Here is a 23,885-nt window from a genome sequence, read left to right as displayed (position 1 = left end):
AGCTTTTCTCTTCAAAAGTGGTATCAAACCACTTTTCATTAGTGTAACAATACGAGACTTAGTTGAGCGATTCACCGTGGCAGCATTTCACACCGTCAACCTCCCCTATGTTGATAAGAGTCATAGGAATACTGCTCTCTATTCTGAGCGGATTCACTTCAAATCAGAGCACCGGTCTGATTCTCCTTTTTGTTAGGATCTGTCCCTACCTGTGTTCATCTCTCTCAAGGCCTCAAGTAGAGCAATTCATTAACATTCCTTTACGGTGGGTAACAAAATGATTTTTCACATTCGCCCCTTATCTCCGCCTCAACGTCCAGGTTCCGCCCCAAGTCCGGAGAAACGAGAAAGGGGCGGGGTGCCCCAATTCCTGGGCGGGGCTCGGGTGGCGTGCGTCGAGGCGCCGGCGCCGTGACGCGTGACGTTACCAGTTGACGCAGCCGCAGTGCCGCCCGGCCCCCATCTCGGACCCCTCCCATCCTCCTCCGCCCCTCTCTGTGTCAGAGGTTGGGGCCCCCGGCCGCAGGTCGGGCGGCGGGCCGGGTGGCGGGGCGAGAGGGTGTGGACCCTGGCAGGGCTCAGCAGACCGTGTTTGGCTGGGCGCAGCAGCTGCCGCCGCCGCCCAAGGCCCTCGGCGTCCCCGGGAGAGAGACCTGAGCGGTTCCGATAGCCCCAGCGCTCGCTCAGGTGAGGGAACGGGTCGGGCTGGGCAGGGTCTGTGTGGGCAGCACTCTTACCAGCATCTCTGGACCGCAGCCTTGTCGGAATCAGGGAGGTGTGGCTTCGTCGCGCTTGCTTGCTGCAGCGTCGACTCATCTCTTACTCGTTTGCCATCTTTACCTGCAGCACAGAGACTTGAACACCGGGTATCCGAGGTCAGTGAGAAGGCCTGAAAGGGCCATGACAGTCAGGTGATTAGGGCCTCGAATGCAGGAACTGGCCCTGTGAATGGTGGTAAGACAGGCGGGCGACGCCCACCTGCTGGTATGTGGGAAGGACGATATATATACCTGTAAGCTCTGGCTTTTTAGCCTTGTTAGCTGCATGGGGCTGCAGGAGACCCCAGAGTGCTTAACGCAGGGTAGATTGTGGACCAAGGGCAATGGAGCCTTTGAAACCCTCTCTACTCCTCAGGTGTGGTGTGCTTGTATTCTGATTGTTGCTTGCTGAGTCTACACTATGGAAGAGTACATTTCAGCGGAAACATCTTTTGACCAAAGGAAGGTGAAGGGAAGTTGATTTTCCCTCTACAGAATTGTCCCCCTCCTGCTTCTTGGCCTTAGTCTTGACAGAAGCAAATTAGGGACGCTTGTTAAAGGGGGAGAATTCTTGTAAATTTCTTCTGTAAGGAAATAATTGTTTTCCGTGACTGTTGAAACGTCTGAGTTTCAACTGGTTTCACCTTGCTGCTTTCAGCTCTGTGCATAGCAGTGAAGCTGATTTATTTTAAATTAGAGAGATATATGAAGTATAAAAATAAATGAATTAACCAGAGTATTTATCTTATTGAAGTACTGGTGGTACATGCTTTATGTTCATATCTCATTTAATAATCATAACAACCCTGTCATGTAAAGTCTGTTTTTAACTCTCATTTTATAGATGAGAGAACTAAATCCCACAGCCCTAAAAACAACTTGTCCAAAGTCAGAGCTGTGATTTAAATCAGGTAATTGGACTCCGGTTCAGATCCTTTAAGTAGTATGGTTTACCATTCCCAAGCAGCTTGAGAACTTGCAAGGTGATTTTCATTTGATAAAAAATGCTGGGAACAGGAAGGAAATTGAGGCATCATTTTTGCTGGCAAGGACCCAGGAGTATGTTTTAAAGGTAACATCTGACCTCTAGAATCCTCTGATTACCAAAATCATGCTCTTTCCATCCGTACAGTGGGTTTGAAATCTTTGGAAGACTGTAGTTTGCAAACGTGTGATCTTCTAGTTTTAGAAATATTTTTTGAAGAAAATATAACATTGGATTAATATTAGTTTCCTTGTGTGTGCACACATACAAGGGCATGTGTAATGAAATCATTTAATCTGAAATGGTGAAACTGCTGATAAAGCCAGAATATCTTGTATAATTGGTTAAAATTGGTATTCTTTTCAGATGTGTTAAGATGAAACACTTCAGATAGGCCTTCTGATCAAGAAAAGGAAAACAACATTACAGACTCTGGAAAAAAACAACTACTTGGTAAATATTTTGGGTTGTCAATTAAAGCTCACATAGAGAAAAATCTAACTTTCTGCTTCAGTCGTAATTTAACCTGCTTAAATTAACTGGCATAAATTGGTCTAAGAATGGGGGTGGGTGACAGTGGTGTATAAGGACCTGTCAATCATTTTACCTGAGTTTTGAACTGTTGCTACAACTGACAGTTGAGTCATGTACTTAGCTTGTGTATTGGCAGGAGAAAGCCAAGGGAAGTGTTTGGTTGATTATCTATTAAGTGTCAACTTTCTGTTCTCTCTTTTGCTTCCTCATCAATCTGCCCACGTTATAAAGGATTTTAAAAAGAAAGGAAGAAAATTAGTTGATTCTTGGTTTGTTCTTCATAGAATACTGTGTATAGTTGAACTTAAGTATATTTTTCACCATGAGTTCTACAGAGAATAATAGAAGACATAGTTAAACATGATTGAGAGAATCTTACTTTCATAAATAAGTACTCAACTACTGTTTGAGAACCGTATATCAGGCATTTTTTTCAAGCTTCTGATAAGAGTTGTGGTCATCATGGTTCTGGAGAGTACTAGAGTAGTGAACTTTTTTCTAGAAGGCAATATTTTTGTTAACCCATATCTTTTTAAAAAAGTTTTATATGCAGGAATGTTTTTGGTTTATGTAAAAACTAGGAAAACAGCACTACTCATATAGTAGTGTTTATAATCTTTCATATTATTGTAGTTACTAAAGGAAGGTACTCTTATTAGTGCTACTTTAAGGTGCAGTGGGAAACCAGAATTCTTACAGACTTCACTTTTGTGTACTGTTTTCCATGATAGAGATAGTTGTAGACCATATCTTCTTTATCCATTCTTCTTTTGATGGGGCTGGGTTGTTTCCATATCTTGGCTATTGTAAATAATGCTGTGATATATACTCAGCAGTAAAAAAGGATGTAACTTTGCCATTTGTTACAACATGGATAGCTTTTGAGGATTTTATGCTAACTGAAATAAGATGAAATGCAAATAATGCATGATTTCACTCATATGTAGAATATAAAAAACAAGGTGAAATAGGAAAAGAAGATCAACGTATGCTAATGAATAGAAACTAAATTTTTGGTGGTGAACACATTGTAGTTTATGCAGAAGTAAAAATATAATGAAACTTAATATTATAAACCGATGTTACCTCAAAAATAAATTAAAAACTATAGTGTTAGAATCCCAAAAGTTTAAGGGAGATTAAGAAAATTAACTCTTTAATTTGAGAAATCTTCAGGGAACTTATATATGACAAAAAGAAGAGACGTGGTCAGAGAGGTAACAATCTGCATGATAATTGGAGAGAGATGAGCTTGGAAGCATGGCAGTCAGTCAGAGGCTATTGTAATCTAGGTGGCAAATAAGCCTTAGAAGCAAAGCAGTGCAAATGGGAATTAAGAGATGGCGATGGATTAAATAGATACAAAGGAGATAAAATGGGTAATATTTAGTAGGCTTGAGGGAAAGTGGAGTCAAGATGACTTCTAGCCATTATCATGTTCAGTTTTGTTATTAATATTTAATATTTTCAGGATAAATGAACTAAATTATCTGATATCTAGCTGATATCAAAAACTGAGTGGATTCTGGGCCCATTTACTGAGGGAGTATGTAGGAAGAGAAATATATTGAGATGCATGGTTGGTGGAGACAAGTTCAGATTGGGGCTCTTATATTTTAGGCATCTGTGACTTCCAAGAAATGTCATTAGGTAGTTGTATATATGGATCTGAGTTAAGAAGAAGACTCAACCTGATATTTAAATTTGAAGTCTTAGTTTATAGATGATAGTTAAAAGCAATGAGAATGTGTGAGATCAGTAAGGAAAAAACATGTAGAGTAAAAGAAGAGATGAGAATGGGGAGTAATATTTAAGGATATTTAATAAGGATAGGATTCTCAGGTGTCTCAGGGGTAAAGAATCTGGCTACCAATGCAGGAGATGTGGGTTCGATCCCTGGGTCAGGAAGATCTCCTGGAGAAGGAAATGGCAACCCACTCCAGTATTCTTGCCTGAAAAATTCCATGGACAGAGGAGCCTGGAATCTCCTACAGGGCTACAGTCTATGGGGTCACAAAAGAGTTGGACACAGCTGAGTGGCTAAACAGCAATAAGGGTAAGGTGAAAGGAAAACATACCTCAAAGATGAGGTAGTAGGCAGGGAAGTAGAAGAAAATCAGAGTCACAAGTAAATGGAAGTACTGAATTTGGAAGAAAGGAATGAGTATTAGGCATCTGTGAGGCATTAGCTAAAATGAAGTTAACACAAATATCCATTGGACATGTCAGTTAAGTTGTTGACCTCAGCAGGAGCAATTATGTAGATGGATCCAGTTCACACTGGGTAGAAGATAGGGAAAAGAAATAGCTGATGTCATTTGCCCTTTCAGAAAGTTTGGCTTTTAAATAGTTAATGGGATAGTTAGAGATATGAGTTTGATAGAGAGTGTTTGTTTTTTAAAGGTATGAATGATATGAATACATTTATAGTTTTTATTTGCTGAGGATAAAAAATCATCAGAAAGAGAATTTGAAGACAGAGGAATAAAGGAGAAGAATTGGTGGAGCAGGGTCATTAACCAAGTTGGAAGGGATAGAATACAAGGATGCAGGTCAAGTGTGCTTTAGATAGATGTCTCCTTAGACAAGAGGGAAGGAAGCGGTGATGATTATGAGTATAGATAAATTCGTTGGAGACAGGGTAGAGGTTGCTCCCCAGAGTCCTTGCAAGAGATTCACACTTCATGGTAGAGGATTTGGTTCACTCATGTGATCAGTGGCCTTCTCCATGTGGTTTTGCTGACTCCTCTAATCATTTGGTGAAGAGGAGTGAGGGTAGTGCAGCTTAAGATGGCAGATTTGAATCATCAGGGTAGAGATAGCTTGCAGATATCTCACAAAATTACCTTTCTCATACTTTGTATTAGTTATCTGTTGCAGAGTAAGAAATTATCCCCAAACTTAGTCACTTTTATCATCTCAGAGTTTCTGTGGGTTGGGAATTTGGGAGTGACCTGAACCGATTGTTTCTGGCTTCATGTCCCTCATCAGGTTGTAGTTGATTGGCTGGGACGTCAGTTAGGTGAGTGCCCAGTTGGGGCTAGAGGATTTGCTTCCATGATGGTTCATTCACGTGGCTTTTGGCTGGAGGCCTCAGATTCTCACCACATGAACTTCTCTAGGGCTTCATAAGTGTCCAAACAAAGCACCTGCAGCTGTCTTGCTCTAGCAAATGATCAGAGCGAGAGAGCACACGCGCGCAAAGAGGAAGCTATGATGCCAGTTTTCACAGGGTGAGACATCATTCCATTGCCCTGTTCTTTTAGAATGGAATCGGTAAGTCCAGCCCACACTTGGGAATGAGTTAAGCACCACTTCTTGAAGGGAGGAATATCAAATACTTTTTGTACATATTATTAAAGCTGTCACATACCTGCTATCAATTGTCAGTTTCTTTAGCGGGAAAATAAGCTCTGTAAAAATACATAGCTACAGCCTTTATGTCTTGCAGGAGAGAGAGAAGTGTAGAAAAGTGAGGAGGTGGTTCAGTCAGATTTGACTTTACAATTTATCCTCCTTTATCATTGATTAGGCTCAATAACTTGATGTGTTGCCTCTTGTAGTTAATTTTAAAAAGTGACTACTGGCCTTTGATTTATTTGAGAATTCTTTTAGAAGAAAAAAAATGCCATACTGGGCAAAATATGAATTTTTTATACCAAAATGTGGATTTTGGTAACATTAAATATTAGCTCCTGATCTAGAATTTAGAGGTGGAAGGAAGGGATTCATTTTTGTAGTTAAAAAAAGTGAGAACCAAAAGACAATTACAGGCTGATTTCTGTGAACATATGCATGAAGCACAAGGTGAAATGAAGATTTCCAGGAGAAATATCAATAACCTCAGATATGCAGATGACACCACCCTTATGGCAGAAAGTGAAGAGGAACTAAAAAGCCTCTTGATGAAAGTGAAAGAGGAGAGTGAAAAAGTTGGCCTAAAACTCAACATTCAGAAAACTAAGATCATGGCATCTGGTCCCATAACTTCATGGCAAATAGATGGGGAGACAGTAACAGACTTTATTTTCTTGGGCTTCAAAATCACTGCAGGTTGTGACTGCAGCTGCGAAATTAAAAGACGCTTGATCCTTGGAAGAAAAGTATGACCAACCTAGACAGCATATTAAAAAGCAGACACATTACTTTACCAACAAAGGTCTGTCTAGACAAAGCTATAGTTTTTCCAGTAGTCATGTATGGATGTGAGAGTTGGACTATAAATAAAGAAAGCTGAGTGCCAAAGAATTGATGCATTTGAACTGTGGTGTTAGAAAAGGCTCTTGAGGGTTCCCAACCAGTCCATCCTAAAGGAAATCAGTCCTGAATATTCATCGGAAGGACTGATGTTGAAGCTGAAACTCTAATACTTTGGCTACCTGATATGAAGAACTGACTCATTAGAAAAGACCCTGATGCTGGGAAAGATGGAAGGCAGGAGGAGAAGGGGATGACAGAGAATGAGATGGTTGGATGGCATCACCGACTCGATGGATATGAGTTTGAGTAAGCTCCAGGAGTTGGTGATGGACAGGGAGGCCTGGTGTGCTGCAGTCCATGGGGTTGCAAAGAGTTGGACACGACCGAGTAACTGAACTGATATGATGTGAAAGGCAATATAAATTTACACAGACTGTAAAGCCAAACTGTATAGGTTCATATCCTAGATTGGCCATATCTTAGCTGTGTTTGTGCTTTGCTTCTCATTGCCACAGTTTTCTCTCTGTAATATGGGGAATTGTTAATAGGTAGTTATTTCTAACAGATCAGTAACTATATGTAAAGTGTTTAGAACAGTGCCTAGCACATAACAAGCAGTGAATAAATGTTGGCCATTTTATAATGGTAGCTATATCTTATCATTATAATGGTGAGTTAACAGTATGGAATGAACATTTAAAAGAGTAATGTAACATTGTCCAAAATGTTTGTAAGTCTAAACTTTAGACTACTGACCTTATTGGACCTTGTCACTTTTTATATATATGTGAAGTATGTTTTATCCAGCTCCATATCCACTTAAAATACTGTTTTAGGTTTCACCTGTAGTATAAGGTTGTATCTGCATAAAATTCCTAAAGCAGCCTCTTTATGTTATAGTATTTATGTAAAAGTTCAATTTAACTGTTCTCAGTTCATAGAAATTGGCTATTAAATGGATGTTAGTTCTCTGCATAGCAACATCCTAATAAAAATAATTGCTTTGGATTTGGTATGATGAGAATGTTGATAAACAGACATGGCCAGTTACTTCTTCCCTCTCCCCCATATCCATATCCCTTGTGACTCAGCTGGTAAAGAATCCGTCTACAATGTGGGAGACCTGGGTTCGATCCCTGGGTTGGGAAGATCCCCTGGAGAAGGGAAAGGCTACCCACTCTAGTATTCTGATCTGGAGAATTCCGTGGACTGTACAGTCCATGTTGTCGCAAAGTCAGACCTGACTGAGGAACTTTCACTTGCACTTTGAGTCAGTTACTTCTTAATTAAGGCAGACATAAAATGACTTTGAAATTGAGACCTGTACAAAGGTATCTCAAGATAATTTCTTATGAATGTGCAGAAACCAAACCATACCTGGAAAGTTTTCAAGTAAGTTTGAAATATATTCTGTAACAGTTAATGTAGAATCTGTATATATTGTGTAACAGTTAATGTAAAATCAGTCTAGTTTGGTTTATGGACAAACAATGTAGAAATGTCTACAAAGTGAATACTTCACAGAATTTGTAGTGTACAGAATGCTGCTATGTGCTGATAGATACTCATGCTTGATGTTGAAGAGAATGTCAGTGTTGATGAAGTTTAAAGGAAAGCTGTAAAGTTGATGTATTTTCCAGCTCTTAAAACCTGTTTAGCATAGTAATCTATATGCAATATCCTGTGAATAAACCAAAATGATAAACCAAAATGAAACATAATATATAAAAATATATATGTATAACTGAGTTACTTTGCTGTACAGCAGAGATTGGCAACTATACTTAAATAAAAAAGAAATTAAAAAAACCCAAACAACCATATAGTTTTCTTTATGAAAAGGAACTGTGGTTAAATTCAAAGAACTTTAACAATTTGAAGATATGTGAATACCTTTTATACATATAATTGTAACTTAATTGTTGCATGAGAGATTTGAGTATGATTATTTTTTCCTTCATTTTTGTTATATATGGAATGGGTTATCAAGATGTTGAATATCCTCTTCTTAAACTCAAGTAAATGAAAACCAAATTTTCTTGAGTGTGAAAAAGATCATCTAGGAGTCTCTTGGCCTTAAATAAGTACTTACCTTTGGCAATAGTTCATAATTATGTACTTTCTACAGTGATGCACTTATTTCATTCATTTATGAAACAAGTATTTATTGAGAGACTACTGCATACCGGGAACTTTTTTGAGTATTGCATAGGCAGATGAATAGGGCAAAGTGAAGTCGCTCAGTCGTGTCCAACTCTTTGCGACCCCATGGACTGTAGCCTACCAGGCTCCTCTGTCCATGGGATTTTCCAGGCAGTAGTCCTCAAGTAGATTGACATTTCCTTCTCCAGGGGATCTTCCCAACCCAGGGATCGAACCCGGGGTCTAACGCATTGTAGACAGACGCTTTACCATCTGAACCACCAGGGCAGACAGAATAGCAAAGACATCCTTAAAGAGCAGTTAGCAGTCTTGTGGGGAACAGACTTCGAAACTAATAGTTAAAATGTGATGAATGCTAAGATACGGTTACTACTGTGGGCATCTGGAGCTCACTACCACTGGGGATCTCTCACAGACCAAATAAAATATGCGTCAGAGTTATCCCAAGTCAAGAGCAGGGAGGCTGCAGGTGTTTACCCAACGACTTTCTAGGCATCATTGACTTTAATTCAGCATTTCTGGCCTACCCTAAGTACAGACTGAACACATTTCTGCAGTCAGAAAGCAGCCTACAGTAGGGTGTTACAAGTGTTGAGAATGAGTAATCTTCTGGTGTAGAAGTGAATATCAGCAGTATATGGGCAAGGCACGAGTGGCATTGATTGCCAGCATCAGGCGTTTACACAGTGTATTAACCTACTGTGTGCCAGAGTTGTTCTAAATGCTTTACGTATCCAAACTGTAAACTCTGTGAGGTAGATACTATTAGTGTTCTCATTTTACAGATGAATAAGAGCACGGAGAGGTTAGGTAACTTGCCCATGGTTACATAGCTATAATCTTCGAACTGGTTTTTGAATCCAGGTGGTCTCAGTCGATGCTCTCAATCCACACTGTGGTCTGCTTTTGGAACAATACAGTCTGAAGCAGGGCCTTTTGACTCTTCTTTTATTCCTTGATAATTGCTTCCTCTTTCTCCCTTCCTCCATTGTCTTTCCTGTTGGTGTTCTTCCTTCTTTGTTTGTAACCTAGCCCTTTCCCCTTTTAGATAACAGTACAGCTGTTCAGCTTCCGTTCTTACACTCAGAGCTATCAAATCAAATAATTCTTGCTGAGGTGTTAACTGATATTTCTGAGGTTTTAATGAAGCCTTTGAGTTTGATATTGCTTGGTATTTGCATTTTAATTTTTTTAAAAAAGGATTTAAGAACTGAAGAAAGACAGACATGGTGGTAGAATGACAGATGATCAATTGACAGATGATCAAGTTGATATTCTAGAGGTGGGAGAAATCTGTTCCTTGGCCATAGTTATAAGGAGAGGCTGTGGCATGTGTGCTTGGGCAGGAAAAGCCCCTTTCTTGCCTGTCATGTCCTGTCTTCCAGCCACCACCCTCCTTTTTTTTTTTTAATTAAGGAATAATTACAAGCCAGTTGTAAAATATTTAAATAATAGTTATCTCTCAGAAGTAATGGCTTTGCTACTGTTTTTGCAGATTAATAAAAGTATATACATATACACATCACATATGTACATATATGCATATGTGGTGTATATATATGGCTTAGATATGTAATACATATAATGGATAGTCTATTATTTTTAAATATAAGTAGAGTACTATACATCTTTTTGCTCAACTTGCTTTTCTCCTCCTAACATTACATATATCCTGAACATTTCTGTATATTCCCTATAGAGCTGTTTTATTCTTTTAAAAAGGCTACATATTATTTCACATAGTAAGAGTATTATATATGGTAAGGGTATCCCATAATTCAACTATTTTCCTATTAACTGACATTTTTCTATTTTCTCAGTATGATATATAATGCTGCAGTGATTATCCTTAAAAAAACATCTTTGTTTCTAAGTATTTCTGAGAAATAGAGCCCTGAAACTGAAATTTTCAAATCAGAACATGTACATTTTTGTAGTATCTGATAAATTGTTCTTCTCAAAGTCACTTTACTTCTGTCAACTATAGGAGTGCCCATTTCCCCATACTTTTGCCAATATAGTTGTTTGTAATCTTTCTAAAATTTTTTGCTTTTATGACTAGTGAGTGATAAATTGTGATTGTTGCCAATTGCTAGTAATATTATCTTTCTCTGTGAATTACCTGTTTATAAATTTTCTCATTTTTCTGTCAGATTATTTGTATTTTTTTTAAATTGATTTGTAGGCTGACCTCTATCTATTCTTGTAGGACCAGATCAAGATTTGGAGTTCTGTCTCTAAAAATCTGATGATGCAAGTATTAGATGTTAGTTTTGTTCCTTCATGCGAGTGGGAGAGAAAATAAGTTGAATATAGTATTTGAAAGGTTTTACAGATAATTCACTTAGAAAAGTAATTTTTTTTTTTCGAAAAACTGTTTCTAAGAATTGTGATGGTGGTGGTATTAGGAACTTTGATAAATCTCTGGCCGTTGCTGTGTTTGATTAAACTGTTTCACATTTTTGTGCTTTTCTTTGTGTGTCACTAAAATAGTAATTGCCACAATTTCTTTTCTAATGTGGACAGCAGTTTTGAAATGAGTCCCATGGATTTCAGGAAGAATGAACAGAATATAGGTGAATAAAATACTGAGAGAACATGTCTTAAAACGTGTAGATCAATGTTACTTTTTGTGTAATAGATAAAAATACCATTTAAAATGACATACTTGAAATTAATGGCTGTGTTCAAGGCATTGTTACTGGTATTGTGGATACAAAGTTGAATAAAACAATCTTTATTCATCATTATGATTGAGAGGAGAGAAGCAGGATAGATTAGATTCAGGTTATGTGTCTTTGCAGGAATATCAAGGAAGTGAGACTGTTTTCTTGGAAGTCAGCTATGCTCACCACTATACCACCAACACTAGGCTGTTTTCTTCATTAAAAAGTAAATGATTTTGATTTATACCTATATTGATGGTGTTTACTTTGATCACTTGGGCTTCCCCGATAGCTCAGAGGGTAAAGAATGTGCTTGCAGTGCAGAAGACACAGGAGACGCAGGTTTGATCCCTGGGTCAGGAAGATCCCCTGGAGAAGGAAAGGGCAGCCCACTCTGGTATTCTTGCCTGGAAAACCCAATGGACAGAGGAGCCTGGTGGGCTACAGTCCAAAGGGTTACAGAGAGTCATACACAACTAAGCACACAGGAACTTTGATCACTTAATTGTCAGCTGTCTCAAACTTCCTCTTTTCCCCTTCTTCATTAATAGTTATTTTGGAGACCAGTTATTCTAAGACATAAGTATGCTGTTGCTCATCAAAATTTAGTTGATTATTTATATTGGTATGGATTCATAGATTTGTATTTATTAAATGGGTTGTGGTTTGTTACTATTATTTATGGCAGTGCTTAAATTGTCCCAGATTTTGCCAATGGTAGCCTCTTAAAGCTGGTTTTTACTTCCTTTTAACATTTTCCATCATTCTTTGAACACTTCTTTCCTTTACGGAAAAAAAGTTCATCCTGACTTTCCCTGCCCTAGTTGTAGAATTAGCCATTTCTTCAAGGACCCCTCTAAAGAGAAAATGGTTTTCAGAAGAGAAGTCTTCTGTTCATTTATATTCGGGTGCTGCTCGCAGGGTCTGTGAATGAACTATGCACACATATACATATGCAGCTATAGCTATTTCTGTATCCATTTATATTGAAAGCCATACCTCTAGTTTTTATTCAACACCACATGGTTAATTCTGATTTTCTTCCTTTATATATCCTCTGACAGTGAGAAACTTGGCTTCCATTATTCTTGATATACTTACTAGATTAACTCCCTCCACATCCCCTGCATGAGCCACTTCCCAGGTGTTTGTCCTCCTTATCCTGCTCCTGTCGTATTCCAGATCACCCTCCTGCATGAAAGCTCTGCTTATCTCTTTGGGATCTGATGCCTTCCTCTTGGGTTCTGACACCCTGCACTAGGAAGCCTCCCTGTTTGAATGACCTTCTTTTCTGCCCAGGCTCTGATACCTGAGCTGGACTGCTCCTGCCCTCTCCCCCTGCCTTGGATGCCCTTGTCCTTCCACCCAGGCTGCAGCACGTGGGAAGTACTCCTCCTCATCCTGCTATGGCTTTGATACCCTAAAATACTGCTGCTTTCCCTCTACCCTTTTCACCACACAAATGGATACTTAGAGTATTTAGGATTTTATTTGGCTCTGACATTCTTCTTTTGGCCATTGAGACTCCTGTCCCTCTCCTCCCCAGTACATATGCCTGCCTTACTCTAGTTCACTTCAGTTCAATCACTCAGTCATGTCTGACTCTTTGTGACTCCATGGCCTGCAGCACACCAGGCCTCCCTGTCCATTGCCAGCTCCTGGAGTTTACCCAAACTCATGTCCACTGAGTCAGTGATGCCAACCAACCATCTCATCCTCTGTCGTCCCCTTCTCCTCCTGCCTTCCATCTTTCCCAGCATCAGGGTCTTTTCAAATGAGTCAGTTCTTTGCATCATGTGGCCAAAGTATTGGAGTTTCAGCTTCAACATCAGTTCTTCCAATGAATATTCAGGACTGATTTCCTTTAGGATGGACTGGTTGGATCTCCTTGCAGTCCAAGGGACTCTCAAGAGTCTTCTCCAACACCACAGTTCAAAAGCATCAATACTTCAGTGCTCAGCTTTCTTTATAGTCCAACTCTCATATCCATACATGACTACTGGAAAAACCATAGCTTTGACTAAACAGACCTTTGTTGGCAAAGTGATGTGTCTGCTTTTAATATGTTGTCTAGGTTGGTCATAACTTTTCCTCCAAGGAGTAAGCATCTTTTAATTTCACGGCTACAGTCACCACCTGCAGTGATTTTGGAACCCAAGAAAAATGTCTGTCACTGTTTCCATTGTTTCCCCATCTATTTGCCATGAAGTCATGGGACTGGATGCCATCATCTTAGTTTTCTGAATGTTGAATTTTAAGCCAACTTTTCCACTCTCCTCTTTCACTTTCATCAAGAAGCTCTTTAGTTGTTCTTCACTTTCTGCCATAAGGGTGGTGTCATCTGCATGTCTGAGGTTACAGATATTTCTCCTGGCAATCCTGATTCCAGCTTGTGCTTCATCCAGTCCAGCATTTCTCATGATGTACTCTGCATATAAGTTAAATAAGCAGGGTGACAATATACAGTCTTGATCTACTCCTTTTCTGATTTGGAACCAGTCTGTTATTCCATGTCCAGTTCTAACTGTTGCTTCCTGACCTGCATACAGGTTTCTCAAGAGGCAGGTCAGGTGGCCTGGTATTCCCTTCTCTTTAAGAATATTCCAGAGTTTGTTGTGGTTCACACAATCAAAGGGTTTATAGTCACAGTCATAGTCAATAAAGCAGAAGTAGATGTTTTTCTGGAACTCTTGCTTTTTGATGGTCCAATGGATGTTGGCAATTTGATCTCTGGTTCCTCTTCCTTTTCTAAATCCAGCTTGAACATATGGAAGTTAATGGTTCACATATTGTTGAAGCCTGGCTTGGAGAATTTTGAGCATTACTTTATTAGTGTGTGAGATGAGTGCAATTGTGCAGTAGTTTGAGCATTCTTTGGCATTGCCTTTCTTTGCGATTGGAATGAAAACTGACCTTTCCTAGTCCTATGGCCACAACTGAGTTTTCCAAATTTGCTGACATATTGAGTGCAGTGCTTTCACAGCATCATCTTTTAGGATTTGAAGTAGCTCCACTGGAATTCCATCACCTCCACTAGCTTTGTAGTGAGGCTTCCTAAGGCCCACTTGACTTCGCATTCCAGGCTGTCTGGCTCTAGGTCAGTGATCACACCATTGTAATTATCTGGGTCATGAAGCTCTTTTTGTACAGTTCTTCTGTGTATTCTTGCCACCTCTTCTTAATATCTTCTGCTTCTGTTAGGTCCATACCATTTCTGTCCTTTATTGTGCCCATCTTTGCATGAAAAGTTCCCTTTGTAACTCTAATTTTCTTGAAGAGATCGCTAGTCTTTCCCATTCTATTGTTTTCCTCTGTTTCTTTGCATTGATTACTGAGGAAGGCTTTCTTATCTCTCCTTGCTATTCTTTGGAACTCTGCATTCAAATAGATATATCTTTCCTTTTCTCCTTTGCCATTTTTGTCTTTTCTTTTCTCAGCTTTTTAAGGCCTCATCAGACAACTATTTTGCCTTTTTGCATTTCCTTTCTTTGGGGATTGTCTTGATCCCTGCCTCCTGTACAGTGTCACAAACCTCCATCCATAGTTCTTCAGGCACTCTATCAGATCTAATTCCTTGATCTTTTTATCATTTCCACTGTATAATCATACGGGATTTGATTTAGGTCATACCTGAATGATCTAGTAGTTTTCCCTACTTTCTTCAATTTAGGTCTGAATTTGGCAATAAGAAGTACATTATCTGAGCCACAGTCAGCTCCCAGTCTTGTTTTTGCTGACTGTATAGAGCTTATCCATCTGTGGTTTCAAAGAATATAATCAATCTGATTTCGGTATTGACCATCTGGTGACCTCCATGTGTAGAGTCTTCTCTTGTGTTGTTGGAAGAGGGTGTTTGCTATGACCAGTGCATCGTCTTGGCAAAACTCTTATCTGCCTTTGCCCTGCTTCATTCTGTACTCCAAGGCCAAATTTGCCTCTTACTCCATGTATTTCTTGACTCCCTACTTTTGCATTCCAGTCCCCTATAATGAAAAGGACATCTTTTTTCGGTGTTAATTCTAGATAGTCTAGTAGGTATTCATAGAGCTGTTCAGCTTCAGCTTATTCAGCATTGCTGGTCTGGGCATAGACTTGGATTACTGTGATAGTGAATGGTTTGCCTTGGTAATGAACAGAGATCATTTTGTCATTTTTGAGATTGCATCCAGGTACTGCATTTTGGACCCTTTTGTTGACTATGATGGCTACTCCATTTCTTCTAAGAGATTCTTGCCAACAGTAGTAGGTATAATGGTCATCCTAATTAAATTCACCAATTTGAATTTTAGTTTTTAGTTTGCTGATACATAAAATGTCGATGTTCACTCATCATCTCCAGTTTGACCACTTCCAATTTGCCTTGATTCACAGACCTAACATTCCAGGTTCCTATGCAGTATTGCCCTTTACAGCGTCGAACTTTACTTCCATCACCAGTCACATCCCCAACTGCGTGTTTTTTTTTTGCTTTGGCTCTGTCTCTCCATGCTTTCTGGAGTTATTTCTCCACTGTTCTCCAGTAGCATATTGGACACCTACCGACCTGTGGAGTTCATCTTTCAGTGTCCTGTCTTTTTGCCTTTTCATACTGTTCATGGGGTTCTCAAGGCAGGAATACTGAACTGGTTTGTCATTCCCTTCTCCAGTGGACCATGTTTTGTCAGAACTTTCCACCATGACCCGTCCGTCTTGGGTGACCCTACATTGCATGGCTCATAGTTTCATTGAGTTAGACAAGGCTGTGGTCCATGTGATCAGATTGGTTAGTTTCCTGTGATTGTGGTTTTCAGTCTGTCTGCCCTCTGATGGAAAAGGGTAAGAGGCTTATGGAAGCTTCCTGATGGGAGAGACTGACTTCACCTTGTGGCTTTTAGCATAAACTGTTTAGGTAGGAAAGAGGAAACAACCAGGTTGTTTTTTATTCCATCATTTACTCAGTGAAGGTTATGCAGTAGGTTCTTAAATCAATCTCCATTTCATCTTCTTTAAGATAACGTCTGAACCTATCTCAAACTTTGCCACACTTTTGAGGGATTGTGTGGCACTTAAGCAATGTGGCCAAGTGTATAGCCCCAGTTCAGTCTGGGTTTTCTGTGTCCAGTGTTGTTTTTAGACACTTCCCTTAGGCCAGGATGTCTCCTTTATTTTAGGGCCTTTGTTAAGGCTTAGCCTTTACTTCTGTACTTGCTCAAAATATATTCTTTTAACTACTGTTAACAACAGTATAGCAGCCTTTGTCTGTTGATTTCTGTTAATGATTTTGCATTAACTAGTAATTGGACAAATGTTGGTAAAACTGTGATACTGCAGCTTTCTGTCTTGACAATTCTTAAAGTGATGGGTGGTCCAAGTGATTTTGCATGAAGACTGTGGATCCTTTTGGCAGGGAGATCACTTCCCATTTTATATGGAGATCTGAATGCCAGGGTATATCCCTCATGGAGTACCCACTAGGAGTCACTAGGTGCTCTTTTCATCAACCCAGTAGTGGTGCTGGCGATACATGTGTAAAATGGAAAAATAAGTTTGAGATAGGTTCAGACATTATTTTATAATATGTAAAACCATTATATAATATATGAATATTTGGTTTAGATTGTAGGCCTTCTCAAAGTGTTTTCTCCCTTTTAAAATTTTTACTTTTTTTAGTCTCAAAAGATAAGAAAGAGAAAGCTCATGTTGTAAAAATTAGCCTCCTAATTTTGCTACTAGTTCATAGATTTTTTTCAAAGTATTGTAAAATGTAGCATTTCACCTCAGTTTTATTTAAATATAATTGACATATAACACTGTATTACTTCAAGGTGTACCACATAATGATTTGATATATGATCAAAATGATTACCACAATAAGTTTAGATAACATCCATCGTCTCGAATAATTACACATTGTTCTCATGATATGAACGATTAAAACATATTTTCTTAGCAGCTTTCAATATGCACTACACTATTGTTTACAGTCACCATGCTGTTTTTAAATTCCCAGAACTTATTTATCTTATAACTGAAAGTCTGTATCCTTTGACCCTCTTCAGTCATTTCCACCACCCCATGCCCTTGCCTTCCACTCCCTGGATGAGGGTATGGCAGCCTACTCCAGTTTTCTTGCCTGGAGAATCCCCTTAGACAGAGGAGCCTGGCGGGCGCAGTCCATGGGGTCGCAAGAGCTGGAACAACTGAGTGACTAAGCACAGCACGGCATGCCTTTGACTACCACCAATGTTTTCAATACATTAACATTTCTTACTTACTTTCTAAACCACAGGAAAAAAAGCTTACTGAAAATGAAAACATTAAAATTGCTCTAGCAATTTTGCCCTAGGTTTTCATATACTTTTAATAATAAACCTTTTGTTACTGAACTCATTTTTTTAAAATAAATTTTTAATTTGCCTCTAAATTATAGTGTTTTCAACAATGCAGACATAGGAAATGTTGTAATCCTCTTGTAGACAGTATCTTGCAATGTTGTCTCATCCAGTTTTTAAACTTGTTCTGTGACCTGTGAAGATAGGATTGTGATGAGTAAACAGAAAAACATTTTGAGAAGGTTATAAGCTAACTGTATGGAATTTCAACTAGAAAGTTGTCCTCACATATCTTTCTATTTTAAAATCTGTTTTTCTGACTCTCCATGAAAGTCATGTATGCTCTTTGGTCATAAAGGATTATTAACTGTGTAGCTTTCTTTGTCTAACTTTTCTCCCCCTTTTCCTGATTTATCACAAGGTAATTTTGTTATAGATGGGTTGGGTTAGTCATGTTAATACTGTACTCTCAGAGGGATAATTTTCTGTTTCTTAGATCATAAAAAGAAGAACTTGCATTCCTTTTTGCTGATTCTCAGTCCATATACATATATACACACATACACGCACATATACACATACACATACATACACATACTCAGTTACACACACAAATACATTTGCACGTCTGGTCACAATTTGACGTGTATTATATTTTATCCTGAGCATCTGATAGCAGGAGATCTGCTTAGTGTCCAGATTCTATCTAGAATGAATTTAAACTAGGAAGATTGTTTCTTCATGGAATAATGGGAATACACAGCTGATAGAGGTTAAGAAGGATTACTAAAGCTTAATATATAAATACATTATAATTAAGTGGTAGTTTTGGGTACAAGTCTAGATGAATTTGTCTAATATTGATGACTGATATTTCCTGATTGTTGAGAATAAATATCTTTGGTTAGATTTAAGACTAATTATGTCCCTCTTATTTTGAGCCAGAGTTTAGTAATTAAACTTGGATCTCTATTCATACTTAGATTGGTGAATCAGGACTTTAAAATATGATACATTGTCTTATATTTTATGTAGAAATGTGGACATCTTTGTTATTTACTGTTTGTTATAGTTTTACATTCCTCTCTTTGAAGAAAGCAGAATATGATTTAGTAAACTTTCACATTTATTAAATTCACCTTTCTTCCCCTTACATAGGTTAAATTCTAAATTTAACTTTTGAACTCTTTTAGGCCTTTTAGATGCTATTCTGGAAAAATTTTAGTAATGGATCAAAGAAAGAATGAGAGTATTGTTCCTAGTATCACTCAACTAGAAGATTTTCTTACAGAACACAATTCCAACGTTGTTTGGCTCCTTGTTGGTAAGTAGAATATATTTTCTTGTACTTTATTTTGTGTATGAATTAACAGCTGCCAGATTTTAAGCTGTAGTTCACTGAGGTTAGAGTGCTTACAATACCATTTGTTTGTGTTTTTGGAGACAAGTATTTTAATCTGTGTTTCTATGAATATTTGCTCTGGAAACTGCTCTTGAGGGCTGTTTTCCTTAGGCTGCTTCCTTGTCTGTGTTAGGGGAAGTGGGATGATAAGAGACCTAGCTTTTCTTTACTGTTTCAGATCAGCTCTTCCATTTCCCATCCCAACATACACGCAAACACTTTTGTTTTATTATAAAGTGATAAATCCTCATGGTAAATGTTTTTGCCTAATTAAATGTTATCTCTTTCCTCACTCCTTATGTACCTGACAGTGGAATTTTCCAGTAATGATTTTTTTGTCTTATATTCCAGAACTTTTCTAGGTATACACAAATAATACAAAGCAGTGTATAATTAAATTGCAGAGAGAGGGAAGACGTATGAGTGAGTGAATGAATATGAACAGATAAGGAGAAAATACATCAAGTACTGAGAAAGGGAGCAATTACTGTAGGTTGTTACTGTCCAGGATGTTTCATAGAAGAACGCTATTTGATTTGAATTTTAGCATAGGAATTAGAAAAGTGCAGAGAGGAAAATAGAAAGGGTAAGATGGAGTGAGAGAGGAAAGGGAGGTGATGGAAATATTTATTAAACATCTGTGTACCATGTGCCACAGGCATTTTGCGTATGTTGTCTCAGTAATGTTCACAGCAGACTTATGAAGGTAGCTGATATTTTCCTATTAACCTATTGGGGAATTGAGACCCATAAAAAGTAAATAACTTACACAGGTTACACACTGTTCTTTTTCTTGAGTGTAGCTTGTGCTTCTTTCATGATGCTGTGTGATAGGGTTACAGTAGAGGAGAACTGTATATAAAGGGAATTATAATAATTTATGGTTTGTAGGTAGGATTGGCTTACCATTTAAACTTGTTTTTTCTCCCCTAATTGATGACATGAACTATTCTAAATTATCATAATGAAAACTTAAAAGTAAAATGAAGTGCAAAACAATACTATGAAATATAATTTCATAAAAACAGCATTGAAAATTATCTTTAGTTTAATTAAAGGCAGACATCTTTCTTATATCCTGTGTGCCCCCTTTCCTATCATTTAGGAATTTCTGTTTTTTTTTTTTTATGCATGGTATACAGCTCCTTCTTTCAGGTGAAAATAATAACAACAACCAGGAAAACAATGAGGGGTTGTTAATCTCACTATTTTACTAATGGTCTTACAATTATGGAAGGGCATGGAGCGGGGAGGGACATGATACACTGAAAGGGCCACAGCTTCCAGGGGGTCTACTTTCTGAGATGAGAGCATGCTTTCTCAGCAAATACCTTTGCCTTCTGAAGAGCCCATAGCAACTTGCTGTTCACACAGTGTGATTCACGGTAAAAATTAATACAGGATGACTTTAAGTTTAAAATAATATTGTATCATCAAAATAATTGTTCAAAAGAATTGTTCTAGAATATTTTTATGGACAAATCATAGCACTTGCTACCCTCAAAGCTATTAACATCAGTCTAAGCTACCATAAGTAACTAATGATGTATTTTGACTCTCAGTGACTGCTTTGTTTTAGGTATGTTAACATAATTTTTTTAAAAGTACAAACTTAATACAGTGTTGCCAAAAGGTGACATATATTAAATTGCTTTATATTACTTTGTCTTAATCTAGAAAATAGTTATACTTTTCAAATGCATAAGTAAAAGAAAATTTATCAAAAAATACATTCTTGTATTTTGTCATTTATGTATTAAGGAGTTAGGTGTTTGGGGAGGAATATTACAGATTTTATTAGTGACTATAAACTTTCATGAAAAATGGTCAAATATAGAATAACATGTATTGAAGCGTATTTAGTGGTGTTCTTTAAAAGTAAGTTACTGTGTTACCAACTGCAACATAATAATATTAATATTTGGTGGCCTATTCAATATAGATATGCCTTTCAGTTCAGTCGCTCAGTTGTGTCCGACTCTTTGCGACTCCATGAATCGCAGCACGCCAGGCCTCCCTGTCCATCACCAACTCCCGGAGTTCACTGAGACTCACGTCCATCGAGTCAGTGATGCCATCCAGCCATCTCATCCTCTGTTGTCCTTCCCTTCTCCTCCTGCCCCCAATCCCTCCCACCATCAGAGTCTTTTCCAATCAGTCAGCTCTTCGCATGAGGTGGCCAAAGTGCTGGAGTTTCAGCTTTAGCATCATTCCTTCCAAGAAATCCCAGGGCTGATCTCCTTCAGAATGGACTGGTTGGATCTCCTTGCAGTCCAAGGGACTCTCAAGAGTCTTCTCCAACACCACAGTTCAAAAGCATCAATCTTCAGCGCTCAGCCTTCTTCACAGTCCAACTCTCACGTCCATACGTGACCACAGGAAAAACCATAGCCTTGACTAGATGGACCTTTGTGGCAAGTAACGTCTCTGCTTTTGATATGCTATCTAGGTTGGTCATAACTTTCCTTCCAAGGAGTAAGCGTCTTTTAATTTCATGGCTGCAGTCACCATCTGCAGTGATTTTGGAGCCCAAAAAAATAAGTCTGACACTGTTTCCACTGTTTCCCCATCTATTTCCCATGAAGTGATGGGACCAGATGCCATGATATGCCTTTAAGTAGGTTAAATTTCTCACTTCTTTCCAACAGTATTTTAAAAGCAGAGACTGTTGATTTGTTTTTAAAGTGACTTTTCTCTGATGTAAAAAAATCATCAGTTTTCTTGGTAAGTGACTGTAGCCTTTAGGAAATAGCTTAGGAATGAACTCTGAGTCTAATAAAGGTAGATTTTTTTTTTTCCCAGAATATTCAGAAATATGGGCTTTCTCTTCCCAGAACACTTTGTGTGTGTTTAATAAATAAAACTGTACAAAGTAGTGTAAAATGAAACAGAAAAAAAGGAAAGTAGTTTTACTTGAAACATTGTTTTACTTGATCTGATTGAAATCTCAATTTTTCTGGTGAATGACTAAAGAGAATGAATTTGAAAGGTGGGTAAAGTGGAATCAACCTCTGGTTTTAAAAACTTCAAGTATTAAATTGTAAGAGGACATGTTACCGTTTGGAAGAAAATCTTCTCGTTTCTGAACGTGATAAATGATCTTTTACTAACAAATTTTTATTAAAATGTTAAGGTGATCAAAAGGAAATGTATAGTGAGATCCTTTTTTTGCATTCTTTTCTTCCAACAGCTACTATTTTGTCTTGTGGATGGATATTTATCTCACGTATTATAATTCTCGGAATGTTGGCCTTATTTTAACACTGGTTCTTAACAGATTATACAAGCGTGGCTATATTCATATTGGTAAGTCTGAGTAATTTTTTTTTCTTCTGTGTAATCTGGAAATTGTAAGTTTATTTTGTAAACACGCAGTAGGCTTTAGAAATTTACTTTTGTTTCATGAAAGTTAAACTAATCTACCTGAAATTTCTCTAATATAGTACCCCGACTAGAGTTGAACTACCATTTGGTTATGTCCTTTACCTCGTTCTTATTTCCCAAAGGGTTTCTGTAGTATTTTGACTTTTTTGGATTACAAGAGATCCTCATTAAAATAATTTGAATTATCTGGACACATATAAAAAATGGAACTGGATATTTCTCAACATTCTACCATCCAAAGAAAATTTCTAATGCTTGATGAAGTTCTGCTTTTTTAAAAAAAACTGATACCTAAAAAATCTATAACTAAGTGGAATCATCTTGTGTACTTCATTTTGTAGCTTTTTTTATTAATTTAACCTACTTATAAATGGGAAGTTTGCAAGTAGATAGGAGGGTATATTAGGAAGTCATATTCTTTGGAAAAACCCTGAACCACTGGGAAGAAGAGGTGAGGGATCACCTAATAGAATATTTCTGCTCTTCCTTAGAGTACCTCTTACTGGTCATAAATAAAAGTTCTCTCAAACATAAGTAGTCTTTCATTAATTTGAGGCAATGACTGGTTCCTGGAGTCACCGAAAATAATGGAGAAAAATGGTGAACTGCTTTGGGTTCATTTAATGACTGTGCCTAATCAAGAGAATTATTCATAGAAGTAGCTGTTAAACTAACGTCCTCATATAATTATTTAGTAACTCAGTTCATAGTAATGATATCTATGGCACTTTCTCTTACATTTGAGGGGAAAATGACAAGATTAATAAGGCTGTAAGGATATCAGGAAAGAAGTAGGGAAAGAACATTTAATTATTGAATAAATTGAATGTGAAGATTATTTAAAGCTTTTAGGGCTCTATTGTTTTTTAAAACAATTACATTAATTGCTGTTGGGTTTTTTTTTTTTTCCTACAACAGGTTCATTTTCTTTCTCTGTTCTTTCTGGAAAAGTCATGGTTCGTGAAATCTATTATATTACAGAAGACATGTCTATTAGGTAAAAATAAATGTCCATCTTAAATCTGAAATATTATAAAACTTTTAAATTATAATACTGAATTGAATATGGCTTGCTTTTTCATAGGAACAATGTTGGATTTCAAATAAAACCATAAATCAGCAATCATTTTTTTCAGTGATTCATACCTGGTGAATTGATTTTTTTTTTTTAATGTTTCTATCCATGGATTAATTTAGCTAAGGTTTACACTGGCCAAAAAATCATATTTGAATAGCAGCTTATAGAAATGGACAATCTCTATCATCCCTAGTTTTAAAAATTGAGCATTAGATTACTTGAGCATTTTTGTGTGTAGAATTCATTGTGGTCATTTGTTTATATAAGCAAGGATCAGGGGTGTTGAATATCTCTTATCCATTATCCTTTTTTATTTATAGTGAAATTTTAGAATAATTTAACCTTAATAGGCATTTCTAGTTTTACCTTATGAAATAGATGAAAATTGAATATAATGAAAAATG

General features: G+C 37.6%; 1 long non-coding RNA gene across 1 annotated transcript; it reads left to right on the top strand.

Moving 5' to 3' along the window:
- Nucleotides 1–457: 457 nt before the first annotated feature.
- On the top strand, nt 458–23,348 carry LOC113888647. The gene is made up of 5 exons (XR_003510029.1): nt 458–687; nt 2,110–2,196; nt 18,811–18,941; nt 22,210–22,325; nt 23,322–23,348. It is a non-coding gene; the product is annotated as an uncharacterized LOC113888647 (long non-coding RNA).
- The last annotated feature ends 537 nt before the right edge of the window (nt 23,349–23,885 follow it).

The sequence above is a fragment of the Bos indicus x Bos taurus genome, unplaced genomic scaffold (genome assembly GCF_003369695.1).
Source record: "Bos indicus x Bos taurus breed Angus x Brahman F1 hybrid unplaced genomic scaffold, Bos_hybrid_MaternalHap_v2.0 tig00000558_arrow_arrow_obj, whole genome shotgun sequence".
Lineage (NCBI taxonomy): Eukaryota > Metazoa > Chordata > Mammalia > Artiodactyla > Bovidae > Bos > Bos indicus x Bos taurus.
The sequence above is the reverse complement of the archived record's forward strand: the minus strand, read 5'-3'. Positions and strand labels throughout refer to the sequence as shown.